Source organism: Crassostrea angulata, chromosome 6 (assembly GCF_025612915.1).
Source record: "Crassostrea angulata isolate pt1a10 chromosome 6, ASM2561291v2, whole genome shotgun sequence".
NCBI lineage: Eukaryota > Metazoa > Mollusca > Bivalvia > Ostreida > Ostreidae > Magallana > Magallana angulata.
In genome coordinates this window covers 54,759,990-54,781,892 of record NC_069116.1, presented here as the reverse complement: position 1 = coordinate 54,781,892, position 21,903 = coordinate 54,759,990, and the positions used below count along the sequence as shown (strand labels likewise).

The 21,903-nt window shown below is 32.4% G+C and overlaps 1 pseudogene; it reads left to right on the top strand.

The window, feature by feature from the left end:
• The first annotated feature begins 465 nt into the window (after positions 1 to 465).
• LOC128189555 (uncharacterized) lies at positions 466 to 13,803 on the top strand (annotated as a pseudogene).
• Positions 13,804 to 21,903: the final 8,100 nt, after the last annotated feature.

Sequence of the window (21,903 nt, the reverse complement as noted above, 5' to 3'; positions counted from 1 at the left end):
TGTTCCTATGATGACTTGTGTACAGTTCTAGCTATATCCGGCATCTTTGTACAGATTGTTTTGTACAATTCAAGAAATTCTTTTGATTTCGATTACTAATGCAAATTGAAAAAACAGAAAAAGTGGACCCGCTTCCGTTACTTGACATCCATCGAGTAAAAATAGCTTTCTAATTATCATGGTTCCAATTCCGGATTTTTAAAAGTCATTCTCGTCAATCATAAATTAATAAAAACTGATAAAGAAAAAAATAAGTACCGAATGACAAAATTCAGTCCGATACAATCTTTATACTATCTAAAAAAGAAAGAGTCATTTTTTTCCCAATGAACCGGTATTAAAGCAAAAAAAAATCGAGTCCATAATTTTTATATACATGCACTATACATGTACATTTTTTGATAACAACCTTTGCAATTAAAGATACCCAAGCTGGCTTCCATAGATTAATAAACACATGTTATTTGTTCCTGCAGTTTCAATTCTCAGATTCATTGAGCTACACTTGCGTTTTATTTAGCTAAGGTTAAGAATTGAAAATCAGTAACTATATAGCAAGTCAGTAAGTATTGTCTTTTCAAAATATAGCTTCATAGTATAGTTTTTGTTTTGTTTTGTTTTGTTTTGTTTTGTTTTGTTTTTGTTTTTGTTTTTTGCACTTTTTATTTCTTCCTCGTACCACTTCTTTAATGGCGTAAAATTGATTCCAAAAATACATCATAACTTTATATTCATGGGATAAGTTATTAATGCTGTCAAAAATCATGATATTATTTAATTCAAAACATTTTGTCAAAAATCCAATTATATCGAACTTTGAATATTCAATTAATCTACTTTCGGTTTCGTTTCGTAACAAAATGTTTTGATCATTCTCCTGCTGGCTTGTACATATAAAAATAAGTAAAATTTAAATATGTTCTAAAACGCAACAATGCATCCCATTTGTCGAATTCTAAGTAAAATGATGTTATTCACAAATTTGAAGTTAGTGCTCTTAATTAAAATCGAGTTTTGTTAAAATGGCTTGATTGCCCTTGACTCTAAATGCTTCCGCTAAGAAATTCTTATTGATTGTATTACTAATGAAAGAAAAAGTGACAATTAAACATAATGAATGGCATGAGAAGTATTAAATAATTTAATATAGGGGGTTACTTCCGAAAACATCACTACATCAAAACCTCCTGCAAATATGCACAATTTTACTTTTATCATTATAGAGACTGGTCAACAAATTTTCCATCAGATCCACCCTTAAAGTTTAATATTATATTTAACCATAAACCTAATCATTTAGAAGATGCAAATATTTAAGGTTTAAAATTCAAATATTTTTCTGTATCTTTAAAAAAAAAACTTCTCATCTCAAGAAAATTAATATGGTCTAAAATGGTCATGATGATCCATCTTACTTAACAAAAACACAATTCTAATTTTAAAAAGACCAACAATTGTAGAAAAATAAAGAAATCGTGATTTCCTGGCATTTCTATATATTGGGTTCTATATACTTTCAATGTTCCATGAATCTCTAAAATAATCAGCTCTCAGATTTACAAAAGAACGTACGACAGAGTCGTAAATATTTTCAGTCTCATGGAACGGTCTTTGATGAATAAAATTTATATCAAACCATTTATTCACACCTATTTTGGTTTCCATAATTATATTTTACAACTATTACAATGTACAATAAAATATTAATTAGTTTGTGATTAATAAACATCCATTAATTTGGCCGTAAGTCGTAAGTTCTTTTGTAAAACGCAGCCCTGGAGTTTGACAGGATTGGCGCTGACAATTTGTTTATGCACTTTTTCAATACTGGCAAGACCTCTATGTTAAAAATAGCCGGCAATCTCACGGAAACGGAATTTCCTGAATATATGCACTTCTATACATTATTACTCCGCCTCGCCTTCTATGGACTTTACCGACCCAATACATTTCTGTAAACAGTCAGTAACAAACCTAATAAGTGTTAACAAAAGATGATATATAACAATTAAATTCATAGCTTAAATCTCCAATTTTTTACCTTCTTCGTCAGTCGTCTGTGCAAACCTGGAATCCATTGTTGGATCGTAATATCACGTCACGGGCAAAGGGGGGGGGGGTCACTCTAAATATTTTTGGTCTTAAGAATTAAAGGTATGGTTGAACGTTTGTGTAAACAATCACCTCAAATAACGTTACGTCTGCCATATTGCCGTATAAATTTTGACGCTTGCCGTGTAAAGACATTTATAAGGCAATCATGTGACGCGATTTATCTAATGACGTCGATACATTCTAGTACGAGGTAAAACAATCTTTTTATAGCCTACACAATTTGCTTAAAAAGCCGTGCAGTGGTTAAATAGGAACTGCGCCTGACAAAATGTAACGTACTTTTTCAATAAACGGCCAAAAGTCTGAGTTTAAAAGAACCAAATCCCCCCCCCCCAAAAAAATAAAAATAAATAATTATTTTTTTAATTACGTTTCAAATTGAAATATACCCGATAGTTACATCAAATTACAATAAATAACACAAATATCCGTTTGTATACATGTACATGTATGTGAAATATCACAGTAGTCATCTACATAAATATTTTGAAAACCTCTTGTATATATATCTTATCTTATCGTGAATGGCAGACCATGAAACAAGAGGGAATCTTCTGCCCAATCACTAAAGAGGAATGGGAGGCCAAAGAAAAACAGTCTGACTGTATAGGACAAAACGTGTACCATTGTTTGGTTGATTACAAGGGTTGGAAGTGGGAGAAATGTGTTGAGCAATCTTTAATAAAAAAAGGTATATGTTGGTAGCATTATTTAGCAGACTAAAACTTTGTACATATAGGCATGCACAAGATAAATTCATCGTCCTAAAAAGATAACTCTATTGATATTTATTGATACAGTTCTTGGTTTGAAGTAGATTGTAATACATTACTCTTTCTTTCTTTTGATTATTTCAATTCTTATGTAATCCAAAGAACTTGCGTTATTAAATTCATTTATAACAGGTTATTGTCCAATATTCACGAACGAGTGGTACATCGATTGGAAGCCATGTAACATGTCTATACCAACTTGTCCAAACCGTCCTTACTTTTCTAATGAGGTTTACAAATGTAAGTTATGTTGTTTATAAAAGTACGATGTACGGTATTGCTCTTTGTTGATTGTATTTTATTTTTAGTAGCTTTATTTTACTTGTTTCCTCAGACCCACGCTGTTTTGGTAACAATCTACAAGACAGAGCGTATGTACCTTATCATTGTATTATATTTTTTTTATAATTAAAACTATATTCTAACAATTTTCAAAAATATGTAAAATCTTATATTTAAATTTGACAGAGATGGAGACTACGAAAAAAATGACGAAATCTCTTTTCTGTTAATCTTCGGTATCCTCAGTGGTTTTATCATACTCGCAATTATTATAGCTGTTTTAGGATGTGTGTGGAGGAAACTTTTGAGTGAGTTTTTCTCTACCAATATGTTTTTATAACAATGCACGCATTACTAGAGTTGCTGAATTTCATACCGATTAATTATGACTGTTATTGCTATCTATGTAACTTTTGTTATAATAATTTCCTTTGTCATTCATTTGGGTTTCAATTCAAATTTTATAGATCCAGATGCCCAGAACGAACCTTCAGAACTACAGGAGTTAATTTCAGGTCACTAAATCAAAACTTATATAATTAGACGATTTCATAATTCAAAACAACAGAAGGATAACGATAATGTATAAACCTTCCATTTTTAAAAGCATAAGTTAGATTGATGTCTTATTTACTAATAGGAAGGTTTTTGTTAAAGACGCTTGCGTTAAAAAAAATGTTCCACTTACACAAGTCTGTTATCATGTACCACATCAATGTCGTCTTATGCGTAAGGTTATAATATTGATTGTATTTTTGTGCCATAATTGAAGCAATGGTGTCGTCAGTTCTGTTACTAAATCAATAATTAATCAAATAAATAAAGGAAATAGGTAGCTGCAGGTACTTTTTTGATAAAGGAAATGTCAAACAGAAAGTGAATTTATTTTTTATCTCATTTTTAACATACAATTGACACATGGTCCTAACTCATGAAAATTTTCAGATATTTCAGAATAAACATGTACAACTTACATATAACGCTAAATTAATTTGGAAAATTGTCCTTTTTAGTCACCCTAATCACTCAGGTTACAAGGAATTAACAAACATTTTAACGAACCAGCCAATTCTTTTCAAATGTGGCATGACGCAACTTTGGGGTAAGAGGAACATACATCGTAAATTAAATGACTCTCGTCCCTTAGAGGCCTTCGTGGCAGGGTCAAATTGCCACTATTTGACCATTTTTCAAAATTCTTCCCTACTTCTGCACATTTGAAAAAATTCTAAATTCACACTTATGTACATGTAGATTAGGACGCCTTTTACCAAAATTGTAAAGGACTATATATAATATGGGTCTAAAATGGCCCCTAAAATGAACATATGCATCGTCATTTTACTCTAATTCTTTGTTTTCCTTGTACAGATATATATGTGATGTTTTAACATAATGTTCATTTTGATTCAACTGCCCACAATTTTGAAATATGACATCATAAAGACAACCTTTTTCCGCCATTTTTGCATAAACAGCTTGTTTTCAAGCAGTTTTTCTTTCAGGAAACATAGAGCGCATGCTTGAACAAACAAACTATTTTAATCAGAGATATATCTAGACAAGGCTAATAAGTGACAAAAAAATTTCCGTGTTCAAGCATGCGCTCAATATTTCCCATTCATAAAAAGGTAAGAACAATTTTTTGGCTGATTTTGATTGAATTATAGAATTAGCGTCACTTCTGACGTCATATACTGCCAGTAAATGCAAATAAATAAATAAAATAGGTGAAAAATATATTTTTCATCAACTCTTCTAAAATATAACATAATATTTTGTTGTACCACATACACTTTAAAAATGGCTAATTAATGGGCCCAAATTTAACTCTTATCATATATAGTTCTTTCATGGTTCTTTCTGCTGGATAGGGTCAAAATGGGCGTATAGTGTTGAGGTATATAGTATTTTTTAAAAAAATTCTTTAGTTTTGCTGGCACTATAAAATGACTGCAAATTTAGAAAGACCATAAAGCCCTTTAAAAAGTTTAACATTTCATGTCCCTAGAGCTAAGGGTTCTTACTGCAGGGTAGAGCCAAAATTGCCATATAGCGTTAATGTTTATAATATAATGTTTACAAATCGTCGTCTTTACTTTTACTTGCAATGAATAGAAAATGACTGTATATTTAAAAAGATTTAGCACTCTACAAAAATTGTAAATTTTATGACCCCAAGGGTTAGGGTTCTTACTGCCGGGTAGGGCCAAAATAATCATATAATTAAATTGTATATACTATTTAAAAATGTTGTTTACTTTTACGCGCACTGAATATAAACTTGCCAAGTATTTAGAAAGACCATGAATCTTCTTAAATTGCACATTTCCTGACACTTACGGCAGAGTTCCGGCTGAGATGGGGGGGGGGGGGGGTCATAAATGTTTAAAAATCTTCTTTGATCTGTATCATTAAATTTATGGTGGCTCAATTTTTGGGGTTTTCGTGAGAGGCCTCCCCTACGAATTTACATCCTCAACGATAACAAATTTAGAAAAGGTTATCTGAAACCGAAAATCGAGGCATTCATGAAAATACATCCCCACGAATAAGGAAAAAATCCACATTCCACAAAAATTTGCTCCCACGAATTTAAATGATTCCTTAATAGTAAGAATCTTTAGTTCTTATGGTAACAAAGTGTAAAAATAGCATAAACTCATTTCAAGATATTTCATTAATGAAAACATTTAAAAGCAAAAATTATGAGAGAATAATTTCTTATTATTTGAGTCTTCGATCCCCTTTACAATACTCGGTCAAGCACTCTTATTATCTTAAAGTTAATATAAAAACTATAGATTTTATTCTCCTTGGTACAAGATTTCAGATAGGGGAGGGTGTTTATTACTTCATTACCATTACCATATTTTGACTCCAGGATGTATATACATGTATGAGATTCCCCGAAAGGTCTGAATATGCACTTTATATGGTACTCAATGACCGTTAAGGCCTGTGTCATCTTTTCAAAGGTTCCGCACCAGCCTCAAGTCCTATGTGTCTTCTCATGCAAATAATCCTCATTTCATGATGGTGGGAGTGGGTAATCACCTTCCGTTTAAAGTGACATCTGTGTTCAAACCCACCCTCTTTTAAAGCACAAATCTGAATGTGAAAAGTTTGGCCACAGTTTCGCCATTTTATTCCAAATTTTATTAAAGGTATTAACAGTACGAACGTTTCATATAGAATGAACATTTGGACTACCCATCAATGAATGCAATTAATATTATAGCAACGTATACATATTAAATAAACACGAACCTCATCTGAATATTTACTTATTTCAAAATGTTGACCGGGTATTTCGTGTGAAACTACCTCTGCCATCCTAATATCTGCGTAAAATCACAATAAACATCCCTCAGTAATTAAAAAAAAATTCTCTGTTGTGAACTGTCTGAAATAATAACGAAGATCGATGCTTAAAATTTCATATTTTCAAAGTTTGACACAAAACTGTGGAGTCGCTGGTAGGTACTCGCGTAACATAAAGCATCAACACTTCATAAATTGGTTTTTGCAACAACAAAAAATCTGAAAAGGTCATTTTTTGGCAAATTGTATCCAGCGCGTTGACGCGCCCTCGCGTCCATCTCATCCGTTTTATTCCAAGTAAAATCTCACCGTAGTAAAACACTCAAAGAACATCGAATTTTTTTTCTTTATTTTAAAGCATTATCGCTTACATTTATGTCGAGATATATCGACCCCGATTGTAATTGCCTTGCCAAACAGTAACATATACCTGAACATAACTTTTTAACAGTTGGCCATAGTACTTTCATTAATCGTATATTTATTCTTTTTTAATAGTCACAAATAGTTAGGTTTCTTTGAATCTTTGATTTGTACTTCAGTTGTAATTCATGATCTGACCTTGGATTTGTTTTTAACTTTTTGAACTTTGGTTTTATTTCGTTTGGGTATCACCTAACGATACTTTTAATTCTATGACATTGTCCCTGATGTCTTGTCTACTCTTGTAAGACAAAATCCAATACAGCGCCTAGTCAGTGTTTCACAAACACATACTGTCCGTATTTATTAACCAGGGTTGTATCTGGAAATTTGGACTTGTTGAGCCAATAGCCCAACAGGCCTAAACATAAAGAACCAGGGTATGGGGCCATCCAATTTGTAATTCTACATTCATAGAAAAGGAATTATACTGCTGAATTTTTTTTATATTTCTAAGATTTATGACAAAAAGTCTAATGGCTTCTACAGGCGTTTTAAATTACTTCAATTTCTCCAGCACCCATTCCCGACGTATTGTTATTTATCAACTGAGAACTTTTTGACATGTAAAAAAAAAATGCAAGGTTCTACCATACATCTATTCGCAGGATAACAAAAATGTAATTACAATTTCCTCTAGACACCCGTATCCTAATTACATAATAAATGAATACTTATCGATCCAGGGTACGATCAAGTTCTCGTAGATGGTGGTTTAGACACAAGTGTCTAACTTTGAAATATTTCTTTAAATAAAAAGATAGTAATTATTAGAGTACGTCCAGAGTATTATCTCATTAATATTGAATTAAAAATAAATATTTTGAATGTAAACTAGCGCCTTTGCCACCCCCCCCCCCCCCCAAATTCTTTCGAGAAAAGAAAAGACAAACAAAGGAATTTTAAGCTCATTTCTAGTGGTGTATAGTATTGTACGAAAATAACATGAAGTTTGATGACAAAAACTTTAAACTGTATTCTACTCATCAAATAAACTTGAAACTAAATTCATAGTATCAAAAACGTTTTCGTTCGGGTTCTCTCTTTCATATATCATCCTTGGTAAATACTCGAGGTTACTTATAGTTTACTATTGAAAAAGACACCAAGTGTTTCATTTAAATCAAACTCATTGATATCAAGATTACTTATTCTTTTGTGCACCAACTACCATCGTTGATCAAAGACTCTTTCGTGATATCATGCACTCATTCTGGCAGAGTGAACATTGTGCCCGATGAAAAAAAATCATATAATCGATAATTTATTTTACAAATAAAATATGTTGCGCGAGTGCGTCGACGCACCGAATACAATTAGCCTGATCTTTTTATTAAATTTTAAATTGGGTAAATCTGGCCCGGGTATACCCAGTCATATGGATATCTCTTCTTTACAAATAAAAAAGGTTATATAGCAAACTTAATAAGGGAAAAAAAGAGCCAACTACCTTTTATTATAAATGGATAGAAAGAGAATTTATTTTAACAATAAAGACTGGAACAAAATGTTTGAACTTTCTTATTAAACAAAGAAAGAGTCAAAACTTCTATGGCTACAATTTCAAATTTTACATAGGATATTACCAACAATGATTATCTTAATAAGATCAAAGTTAAAGAATCCCAAGTGTGCTCCTTTTGTAAAAGAGCTAATAAGACTATTGAACTTTTATTTGTATGCTGATCATACCACTGTTTTAAAAAACTTTGGGAACTATGTAAGGCGTGGTTGCAAAGGAAATTTGAAAGCGAGTGACATATGACAAACAGTTCATTCTTTTGGGAATATATAAAGAGTGGAATTTGTATAAAGTACATAATTTGTTGTGGTAGTCCTACATTCGGCACTAAATGGGCTCAATCATTAAAAGCTTAGCTTTAAATGATAGATATACATTCTAGCAATACATATACAAAAGACAAAAATGTATGTTTACATGCTAGTTTGTTTATCATCACCTCTCAAACATGTGTACCCCCTTGTGAAAATTATTGACAATGATGAAATTTGCCAGATGTCCATTTTTCCTAAAAAATAATTACCAATTCTGGATAAATTTTAAATGGACATACAAATTAGAGTATAAACATTTATTTAAGCCATATCTCATCAATAACTTTGCGCAAGTTGTTGTAAGTAAGTACGCTTTATGGTAGCGGCAATCATTTTACTTCAACAGAATAGAGTGTCTCAACATTAATCTCATTTCTATCGCATAGAATACATATATTACCGTTTTAATTGCTTATTGTTGCCATTGTTTACAACAACGATGTAAAGCAAAATCAATACCGGGTATCTAAAACGCTATGTAAAAGTCGAACCAATATTGTAAAATCCATATTATGACGTAGTGCGATACTCGGACAACTTTAATTCTTATGATAAAGCAATACATATTTGCAAGTAAATATACAAAACAATTGCAAAATTGAATTTTCATATTACTTAAAAATTAAAAAAAAAGAAGGCAGAATATATGTATCTGTAGAGAAATATATTTTGCTTTAAAATATAGATACTCAGAGTTTGAGAGGCACTGGAAAAAATATTCGACTTATCATTATGACGTATTATTATATTTATTAGACTTAGTAGGTATATACTATTATAAATAACAACCCCCCCCCACACACACACACACACACTTTTTCAAAGTGTAAAAGCACATTTGTAAATGAGTTATACATGTAGTATATGTAAAAAACAATTGACTTATACATAATATTTTCATTCTTTAAAAGCACACAACCTGTTACATTGTTGTGTGCAAGTTGTGTGCACTTGAATTCATTTGTGCTGCTTTTGTCATTAAATTTTTTTTAAAAATTGTTATTACAGATTGTATTTGAACATAGGAGTGAAGCAAATTGATACGAAAAATATATGTAATTTATTTTAATTTAATTTAGTTGCAGATGAAATGTCAAAAGAAATCGTGAAAGAAAATCATATATCCATTGGATTTAATAAGCTATTGAACATAGAAGTGAGATCAATAGTTGTTGTTGGAAACTATGGAAATTCCATTCATTGTACATCCCGTCTTATCTTAAAAACATTTACATATTCGAAGGAATGTCGATACACGGATATACCAACTAATTTAGAAGAAAAAACAGTATTATATATTTACGGCTGGTTTGGGATGTTGAATGATGACCTTTGTTCAGTAGGAAAGGTTAAAATGGCGTGTCTATCTTTGATAAGCACACTGAAATCGACCACCAATGTTAAATTAATAATTGGAATGAGATCAGATCTTTATAGGAAATACCGTCAAGGATTAGAGGAAGTTGACGATCAATCTACGAGTTTGTTTCATCATAAAATCTATTTGGACACTTGTGATGGGCGAGTAGATGCTGGTTACGGAAACTTTTTTGAAAAAATTAAAACAGTATGTACAAAAAGCGAGTGTACATGCAAAAGATTAACATCTGATATGCTACTAAAGGGGAAAGATAAAGTTGTGGGTATGCCTCTTAAAATCAGAGTCATGGAAAAATATCATGATCTTATTCCTAATTATTTACACAACTTGGATATCTTAAAGGTGATGAGTGATCATTTTACTTCTATTGAAAAAGAAGAAGGCAGAAGACACGTGTATGAATGGATCATGTACATTTGTTTGAAAGGTAACTTAAGCGATCTGATCCATTTGACACATATCTAGTTAAAGAAATGAGTTTCGAGATCCAACAGCCATCTTTTGATGAAAATGATTCGGAACTACGTAGATATGTAAGAATGAAGAATTCTGATAAACAAATGAATGTGTCATCTGAAAATGCACATTATGTTTTCTGGCACCCATTTATCTATATTTGTGCTTTTCATTCCCTTTTCCACAAAGATCCCGAATTCGTTATGGTACACTGTAATGTAGAGGCCATTGTACAGCTAGTTCGACCGAGAGGGGTTAAAATTTCATATTTTGAGGTTGCTGCAGATGACAACTGTGTTACTTTGTTCAACAAAAGAATACGTCGATCTAGAATTGAAGAGGAATATGCACAACACCCATTAGTTAAATTGTTTACAGGACATGAAGAGGTATAACAATTGCAAATCCGCATGAAAATGACAAATACGATACATATTTTAACAATTTTTAGAGAAAGAGAGATAGACAAAACTTAAAGGAAGAGAGAACACACAAGAATAAAAGAAATACATTTAACAAAACTTCTTTGTGAACGCCTTAGGAAATATGGCAATTATAAAATCTCAAACTAAAATGATAAGGAAGTCCGCAACCGCATTTTAGAGGCATATTTACGCACATGTCCAAAGATAGGTTAAGTACTGACTCAGAGACATTGAACTTACCGTCTGGAATGGGCACACGTTTAGATTTACCAGGACTAACTGGAAAAAATGTCCTAAATGTTGGTGAAACCATATTAAGCACCAAACTCCAGAAAGTTTGAGAAGTGTGTTACGATTAGAATGTCATGTCAGCAGATGTGTAAACATACGATTCAGAGACAAAGTAAAAAATTCGACAGGCACAGGCATCCATACATAAGCGTCATTACAAACGTCATATACTTGCAATTTGATTTCAACTATTCTTTTAATAGAATAGAAAAAGAGTCATACAAAAAAGCTCCTATAGGGAAAGGCCTGTCAACAGAGTGAAAGTAGATGTGCCTTAATCATTGTAAAAAGTTTTTATATGTCAATTTTCACACAGTAATATACAGTATATCCGGTTTTGTTTTGCAAGTCACAGAATTTGCCAAAATTGGGAAAATATGGGTTTTGCTTTGCTAGTCACAAAATTTGCAAAAATTGGGAAAATATGTAACATTTTTAATTTGCGCCGGTCATATTTTGCAATTTTAAAACTTTCTTTTAGGAAATAGTACAGGGTGTTATTTATGCATATTTATTTTTTGCGATTTGAAAGAGATCGCGAAAATTAGATCATCGCGGAAATTACCGGATATACGGTTTAACGATTTTAACAACATAAAACATGATTATCATTCTTCTGAATATTGAGTCTAAGTGTAACACTTACGTTGATATTCGTAAGTTATTATAGTAGTTTTTAGCTCAAGTGAGCTGAAAGCTCAAGTAACCTATTCTGATCACATTTTGTCCGTCGTCCGTCTGTCCGTCTGTAAACTTTTTTCATTTTGAACTTCTTCTCTAAAACCGCTTATCCAATTTCAACCAAATTTGGCACAAAGCATCCTTATGGTAAGGCAAATATAAATTGCAGAAAGACCCATCTTTATTCAAAGCTGAGAAAATCTCGAAACTGTAGAAAAAGGGGGGGGGTGCATCTTCTTCTCAAGAACTACTGACTCAATTTCAACGTAGTTTAGCATAAATTATCCTTGTGGGAAGGAAAATATAAATTGCAAAAATTAAAGGCTAATTCTGTTTCAAATTTGAGTAAATTACGGAAATGATAATAAGACAGAGAGAATGAGGGTCAATCAGTTGAACTTCGGGTTCGGTATTCCATATCTCAAAACCTTCTTTGAAACAAAGAAGCGGTCATTTTGAACGTATAAGAAATGGTTCAATCTGACAAAGATGCATTTGGTTGTTGTTGAACAGTTTGCATGCGAAAGGAATATTTGAAACGTGCAAGATACATTAATGCCGATTTTTTGAAGTAAATTGAGATTAAATATTCCAATGCGTTGACATTTTCACCTTTGACAATGGTTTTAGCTTGTTTTGATTTTTTTTTCGTTTTCATGAATTACGGTTTGTAACTTAGGGGAACTATCGCCTGCATTTTGTAATTTTTACGTACCAATCAAATATAGACATCGTAAAGTAAGACAGCTGACTGTCACTTGCGGAAAGTAAGATACATTTACAGGTACGGTACTTTAACAACTAAAATACAAATTCTAATAGTAATACGGTATGGTTTTTGCGCAATAGTTGATTACTGCAATGTGTTTTAGGCTAGTTGTAAGTATTTTCTCGTCTATTCAGTCTAAACGGAGACTGATGGATTAGATTTGCTGATGGAAATAATAAGTGCGTGTACATGTAGCAGAGACATAAATAATTGTTAGCTTACCTGAGGTGAAATATACAGAGAAATATCTTTAAAAATATTCTTCTCCAAAATCAATCGGCCAAAAAAGCTGTAACTTGTGTGGAAGCATCCTCAAGTAGTGTAGATGGAGGCTTGTCAAAACCATGATCCCCAGGGGTACGGTGGGGCCCCAATGGGGGATCAAATTTTTAGATACAAATGTATAGAGAAAAATCATTAAAATCTTCTTTTCAAAAACCAGTTAGCCAGATCATCTGTAACTTGTGTGGAAGCATCTTTAGGTAGTGTAGATTCAATTTTGTTTCAAATCACGATCCCCGGGGGTAAGTGGGGCCACAATAGGGGGTCGAATTTTTTACATAGGAATACATAGAGAAAAATCTTCTCAACAAAAACCAGTAGGCCAGAAAAGCTGTAACTTGTTTAAAAGCATCCTCAGTTAGTGTTGATTCATATTTGTTCAAACCATGATCCCGGGGGTAGGATGCGGCCACAATGGGTGGGTCGAATTTTACATAGGAATACATAGCGAAAAATCTTTTAAAAATTCAAAAACCAATTGGCCAGAAAAGCTGTAACTTATGTGGAAGCATCCTCAGGTAGTGTTGATTCATTCTAGTTTTTTCAAACCATGATTTCAGGGGATAGGGTGGGGCCACCATGGGGGGGTCAAATTATGATGGTGCGTGTAATTTGGTATTATCTCTACGTAATAGTTGATTAATGCAACGTGTTCTATTAAGATGTTCAGCAATTTCAATCTATACGGATATTATTCTCGCTGCTAGAATATATAACTAAAGTATATATATGATGAAAAATAAATTGAGTTTTCTCTTTGTTTTATTGCAGTTTTCTCTTGGTTTAATTGTTTACAAATTCCTATTATTTTACTAACTTGAGAGTCAAGCTTCGAGTTATAAGCAAGATACAAAGCTTTGCGCACAATGCTACTATATGTTTGTACACAAAGCTGAGGTCATCCTTTAATTTGTTTATATTTTAAATGCAGCTATGCTGAATAGGAAATACCAAGTTTAAAATTCTTAAGTTGAATGTAATGAACTCATGTGAAAAAAAAACATGACTCAAACCAAGCTGTGTATCTTGCTTATGATTTTACAAATTTTGGTTGATCAATAGAAATGTCTTGCTAAAAGGATGATATGCTGTAACTACTTTCTGGTGCCCCTTCGTCAACGATGAATTGCATAAAATCTACACAAATTTTTGATAGTTTTTTTAACACAAGTAAATGAAAACAATGCCTTTTAAACAGTTCCAAAGTCCTGACACATTATTATTATGAGGATAAAAGCATTATCGGTGTCCTTAAAAATTATTGCAATGGAATATCATCTTTGTTAATACAGATTTGTTGTTTTTTAATAAAGATGAAAATAATGGAAGGACCTTGGTACAATAGAGTGACATGCCTGCCAATACATGAATTTGAATTATAGCTCTTTAGCATATGTGACAACATTTTCAGTTAAGTTTATTTTCTTCAATCAAGTGAGTAAGGATATGAAAGGTCATACGAAATGAATTCATGCCTGGTAAATGACAATCGTCTATAATGGAGAAGGCCAATTAAATTTTTCAATGTTTTTAATTTGAGGAATTGAGCGCATTCATTCTGGTGCATTGAGGTACACTTTTCTTCTTTCACATATAGAATTTTTTAAAATACAATAAGTAGCAAGTAGTGGAGGGAGAAAATGTACCTTTATGCTCTCATGTAAAAAAATTGCTTTATAAAGTGATGGGGGGGGGGGGGGGAATAAAGGGAACTGGAAGTTAACCGTAAACACCAACTGAAAATTTAGTTATTTATATTGCATATGATCTTATTTTCGGTAAATATGGTATTCCATGAAGGTAAATATGTCAAAGATTAAGTATATGCAAAAATAAGTGACAATTCGGATATTCATTTTTGGTTAATCAACCGAAGGGCCACATGGCACAGTATCCTTTGAACGCCCATATAAAGCCAATGTTGCTCAGGTGAGAGATGTGGCCCATTGGGCCTCTTGTTTTTATTTAAGAAAACATCTTTGATCTAAGTTGGACCAAACTCATGCGGATGGCTATGACAATTGACAAAATGGTCCAAGTTATTTTTTAAGGAGGCCGATTTGGTTGGGTTTTTTTTTTTTGCGGAAAAACTACAATAGCAAAACTCTTCACTTTTTAACCATATGTCATTTAAACCAATTCTAGATACTTTTTAAAGTTTCAAGAAAATCGACCGTCTGGTTCTTTTAGGGACCATCTCAAAATAGAGGTACATTTACTATAGGAATATATAGGAAACTGTATTTTCCGCACTTCGAAGCAGATACAAAAAATACTACGATAGCTTTTTTGTCAAATTGTTATATATGATTGGTAATACCATTTCCTACCTTATATGTAAAATATACTAAATTCTAAATTCTTGTTTTAGTTGGGACCATCTCAAAATATAAAAATGCACCAAATTTTGGTATATATTTGGAGCATGTCCCCGAGGATAGAAAAAATCTGTGTATAAAATTTCAACGGTGAACACTTTCTTTTCCTTTTGTGTTATTTCTTATAACCTATTCCTACAAAGCTTCATTTTAACATTACGTCATAAAATCACAATGCCAATGCTCCCCTACCGCACAACGAAAAAATCGTAAAAAAAACACAAAAATAAAAATTTCATAAGAATATCAATCCACTCTATTATACTAGAATGCGTAAAAACATGCGCAATGAAAACTAAAGTCGGCCCCCTTAAAGAGGTTCAACCTCTGGTTTTGGTAGCCATTTTGCGTCACCTCTAGTCTGGAAATACTGTGTCATATATTAATTCTACTTGTAAATTCCAATTTTACAATGCAAAATAAACTATATTTATAAAGTAGTTAAGGAAAAATATTATATATTTTCACTGTCTAGTAAGGGACTATATTTTGTGGCGGAAGGTTTATAAATAGAACATTAACATTTTTCATAAATCAGTTGTTTTAGAGAACTGTAATTTTAGCTTCCTTATTTTTAGTGCAGACCAAATATCCAGCTAGTTTCTACGTTGGGTTATCTTAATGTGGTTTCAGATAACATATTTTAACAATATATACATATATTGGCACATTTCACTAATATTTCAAAATAGTCTAGAAAAAATGAAACTCCAATTTTCGTCTTAAATAAGCTTATTTCATGCTATTTCTTAAAATTTACATCACAGACCCATACTTTTGGGTTTATTTTCTGAATTTGTAAGATATTTTTGACAAGTCTATTAAAATTTGAGACTTTTGAATAATGTTTTTGCATGTTGAATCGTTAATGGATAAAAAAGCAATTTATCAGTGCAAAAAGGTCAAAACATCAATTAAGTGAAGAAATTGCAAACTTTTTCTTTATGATTATTTTTATGTTAGTAATTCTAAATAATAAAAGTTTGTATCTAATGCCATGGTTCATTCCGATTAAAAAATTATTAAGGGAAAAGCGAGTTATGTGCAATTTGCACTTTCAGTGCAGAAAGGTCATATTAACTAGAGCAGAGCTCGTGGCAAAGCCACGAGTAGGTCTTTCGTTGTTGCTGCGAGTTGAAAATAAAACGACTAAACTTTCAGTTCTGCGTTTGTAATAAAAACGTGTTGTGATTGAAAGCCTGTATATAAAACGTGCTTTGAAAACGAAAGGAAAAAAATGTTTAAGGAAAACAATTTGTCGAGTACAGTTTGTGTAATCGTTTCAAAAATTCTTTAAAAAATGAGATGCTTAATGGCGAATTAAATTTTCAAAGGGTAGCAAGCATTGTTTTAAATAATATGTACTCATGATTCTTGTTAGGAATTGTATTTCTTTAAACCGAACCCGCCTACAAAACACGTAGCCTTTTCTCTAGGATATCTTCTTTTTTTAAATCTTTCTAAATTTTTGAAGACTACAAGTTTGAAATTGTTGCACGTTGACAAAATTAAGTAATTAGTCAAAACTGATGGCCTCTCTGAACTTTTCTATGAGGAAGTGTGTGTCGTCTGCTATTTTTTAATGATATGAGTAGACTTGAACATTCAAAATAATACTCAGCTTACAAAAAAGATCAGCAGGAGAAAATATGCAAAAGCGAGCATCTGAATTTTACACCAGATGGTGCTGTTTCAAAGAGACACCGCTATGTAACGTGAATTAAATAACCTTATTTAAAGAAATAAATATTACTTCTCTGGACGATGCAATAATATGCAAAATCCTTATTTTAATGTCAGTGGGTTGACTCATTAAATTGAATAAAAGGAATTAAACAGCCCGTGTTAGAGAAATTCGAAGAAGTTATGAAACTGGTCAGTTTCTGGATCAAACTGCGCATAGATGTATTAAAAGACTTTCAACGGGTATCGTCTGTAGCCAGGGTCCGGAATCCGTATATGCAGTCATACATTGTATGTACATCGATACACCTCCTCACCTACAGCCACACAAATGATGGTGCAACCTTCATGTACACATGCATAGTATTATAGTTCTGGAAACTATTTATCTTGTATCTTAATATATTGGCTATTCATTGTTCACCTAAAATTAGTATTCCACTGGCTGTAGCTAACCAAGTTATTAAGTTGCATTACAACCTCAATTAAATTTTTTTTTAATCAATTTTCATCCAATTAGCAATAAATAAAATTCCCAATAACGCACATCTATCTCACTTGAGTGTAACTTTGAGAAGCGCATATATATATTGTGAGGCAGATATGTCGCTATATTATAGTATGCAAGTCAAGTGAACTATCATGGCCTTTCAAAGAAATAAAAAATATGTCGACACTTGCAGTACTTTGATGATTTCTATGGCGATCGACTGCATTGCATAATGTAGTCGTATTTCATAACTTCTTATCCGAAGAACAAAATTTCCTTTGACTAAAATCTTTTAATTATAATATATTATAAATTATTCTGTTCATAACAATACCAGTTTAGCGTGTCCAACAGATTAATTTATTAGCCACATTCTCAGGTAACGATTTCACACCTTAAATGTGAAGTTGTTGACTTCGAATAATAGTCTTATTGTTTAACAATTGAACCACTGTAGTAAAAGCACTTTAGTATATATTGTAAACCATTAAGTATAATAGTAACCATCAAAATATAGTTCTGCTTTGTAAGCAAAGTATATTCTGTCCCGTAGAATTGCAAACTCTTAATTAAATACTCATACATTGTAATCTTCTATATCTTAAAATATGAAGAAAATAAACCATATAATTTTGGAAGTTGATTTTAATCAACTCTCCTATGTAGTAACTCTGGCAAACCGGAAGTGAAACTGTGTTTAGACCTATGCACAAATCATCGCTGCTGACAAGAACTTTTATTCTGCAACCGCATTGACTTCGGACAGGGCCAGCCATTTTGACGTCTTCGAGAAAGACTGATTCTGATTGGACCATCAGGAATATTAACCAATGAAACTGAGTTAAACATTAGCTATCACAATGGCCGGTCTGGTCAGAAGTTGATATGGCTGCAGAATAAAAGTTCAGTTAGGAGAGTATTTAAGGAATTTTATCGGAATTTAAGGATGTAAGTAGCATACGTTTGATGTGAGATTTTTGCAATACTGCTGTTGTCATAGGCAAAATCCCATCGTGAGCCCTGGACCGGTAAATGTCCGAGTAAAAATAAACTGGCGACTTCGAGAGAATTGAATGACGTATATCTCCGCTATTTTAGGACCCATCAACTTGAAATTCGGCATGAGTGTATCTCAGACACTACTTTTATAAAAAAATACATGCATATTGCGAATGTTTTAGAAATTAATTGATTTATTAGGCTTTTGAAGCGAGCTGGTAGTTTTTTATCTGGGTCAGAGTTCGACTCCTTTCTTTATTTATGGTTACATTGAAATTAATGTTAAAACGGGCTTGGTCCCTGTGGTCAAGTCTGTTACATTGAAATTAATGTTAAAACGGGCTTGGCCCCTGTGGTCAAGTCTTGAAATAATAAGGCTGGTGCGTCATTACTAGTGAAAGTAAATTCGCTAATGCGCAATAATGCGAAAAATGCCAAATGAAACCTGCTGAAAACATAACAGCTTCGTACAAGCTTGAACACACCGTAGGTAGTATAAAAACAATTTATTGAGACAAGATAGGGAAATTGGGGAACGTACATCCTTCGCTGGATTTAACCGGTGGAAACTTTCTAACATTTTTTTTAACCATGTAAGTTTTAGTGTTGTCAATTTGACCCTCTAATTGAAGCTTGTAACTAATACCGCTCAAATAACATCTCGTTGTTGAATAGGACCCTTTATTTGCAAATTTATTAGATCCGAAAATCAGTATTTCACATAACATACAAAAGTACAACTCAATTAACAAAGGTCAAAAATAGAAGAACACATAATTTTCACTCAAACACTTTTCATCTTTGACATGATGAAAATGATACGGAACTCTGTTCATAGAGATACGTTGCAGGAAAACGGGTTTGCTGTGTTAAAAATTGTTTTACCTGTGTTTTAGGTGTTAAATCAGTGTATGACAAACAATGGGGTTTTGTAGCCAGCAGCACGCTTATTTTGTTTTTAATGATGCATACAAAATTAGCCCAGATTTCCTCTGAAATGTTCTACTGCCTCAAAACAATGATCCATTTATAATAGATCGGACCGTCTAAACTGTCCGGAAAATTTTCACAAGATCAAATACGATGTAGTATTTATCGTCGTAAATAACAGAATTTTTAAGGGGTGTGAATTTCAAATAAAATCGGTTGTTTAGGCCCTTATGTTACAGTAAGAAATGCTCAATTTTTGTCCAAAATTGAGAAATATTGATACGAAAGCGGAAAACAGCTGAGATGTATCACTCATGTTAGTTAGATTTGAACCAAACCATGCTATTTTGGACAAAGGTTCTCACTATTTTCATAAATTGTATGAAATAATGACGTTTTCTATACCCAACCCCCCAGAGGCAGGGTCATCGAATTTTTTGCTGACATATAGTTTCTGGGGTCCACATGATATTAATTAATTTGCGTCATTTTATACATTTTCATACATCACTTGTCAATTTAAAACCAAAAAATCACTGAATATCAAAACACCGTGTTATATAACTTTGATCATATTTTCATATATCGGTTGCCACCGTGTACACCGTGGTGTTAAAAAATCGCTCATAACTTTTTGAAATGAGTAGATATCTTTATAAAAAATGTTTAGTCACACAACACAATGAATATTATTCAATTTATTAATGTTGATTTTGCGATAAGAAAAAAATGAGTTTTATTGCAGGTGTACATGCCACTACAGTATTTCACTGAAGGTTCACGTCAAAACAAGGCTGAAGCAAAATAATTCCCGAATTTTCCTTTGAATTTCGGGCGTTTCCGCTCGAGACAGGAGCTGATTTTTTTATGAGATGAAAAACAATGTGTAAGAGATCTAACCATCCCAGTTTTGTAATTATGCGAGGTCATTTGAATATTTGATGCGTGTTGTTTCCGGAGGGGGGTGAAAAGGCCCGGGCTTTATTTTCAAGCACACGTGTAACTTCGAGGTAAACAAAGTCTCACACCTTGCTGGATGCACGTGTGCATTTTGCTAGAAAATTGTACATGAAACGTTGTTTAAAAATATGTAAAGAGGATTTTTTTCCAGAAGTTCGTTTTGAATTTTTAGTTGTGCAATATTGGTAAGAACATATAGTAGAATTAAATACTGTAGTGCAACCTAGAATGGGGAATTCTGATAAACTACAGGGATGTGCAACCTGAAAATGCTCTATACGTTTTCTGGCACCCATTTATTTAAATTATCTGTTTCACAAAAACACTGAACTCTTCATAAAACATTGCCCTGTGAGGCCATTTTATATTTTGAAATCGCTGCAAATAACAGGTGTGTCACTATATTCTATGAAAAAATATGTCTATTGGTAAAAGGGTAAAAGAAAAGGAGTATGCGAAGTAGACTCTTAGAATCGGTATGAGCAAGGCTTAAATGACTGATCATCATGGATTTTAGTGGGGAAACATGCATATAAATCAATAGATTTGATAAATATTTGATTAGAAATAAACTACAACAACAATTTTGTTATTTCAAATGTTATTAAAGAAATAACACCAAAAGAAACTTCGTGAATATGAAAAAAGTAACGGTTTACATTGTCAGCTGTGAAACAAAGCAATTGTATAATCACAGTCTGAAGATACATTAAATCATTTTTAAAGCACTGAGCATAGCTCGGCGCTTTATTGTCGTTAGACTTCTATTTCCGGTGCATCGAATAACCGCACCCTATAAGCAAAAGTTTACATCATTTAAACTGGTTAGGGAACCAGTTTCAGGGGTTTATGCACATATTGTAAATCTAATGTACGGGCTATTGTGAATTTAATATGCGGGGCTTACATACATCATTGCATGGACTGCCATGCACTGATGAGGAAATGTAGTGCGTATACAGAAGCTCAAATGTTACATACATTTATCTGTTATAAGCATACAGAAGCCAGCTTGGCGCTTTCAGTACTATCAGTACTTTGATTTGAAATTTGTTGTATGTATACATGTATAGTATCTCAATATTCTTTTGCTGTTCAAATTGCTATATACAGAGACTATTTTCAATTGACCATTAACAATTTTCTGAACTTCTTTTATAAGACAAACAGGTTGATACGATATTCGAACAAGATGCCCATAGATCACATCGCCCACCCGAGGAACAATAGATAAAATCAGCTTAATGGAGTCGTTATACAAACTAACTGTACAATGTTCAATAATACATGTAGATCCTGTATAAACAAAATCCATTTCCCCCTGGGTATTGTTATGTTTATAATTATTTGTCCCTTTCCTAATAGGATGATTTGACATTCATATCACATGTTGAGTATTGCGATTCTCAAAAAGATCCTTTATAA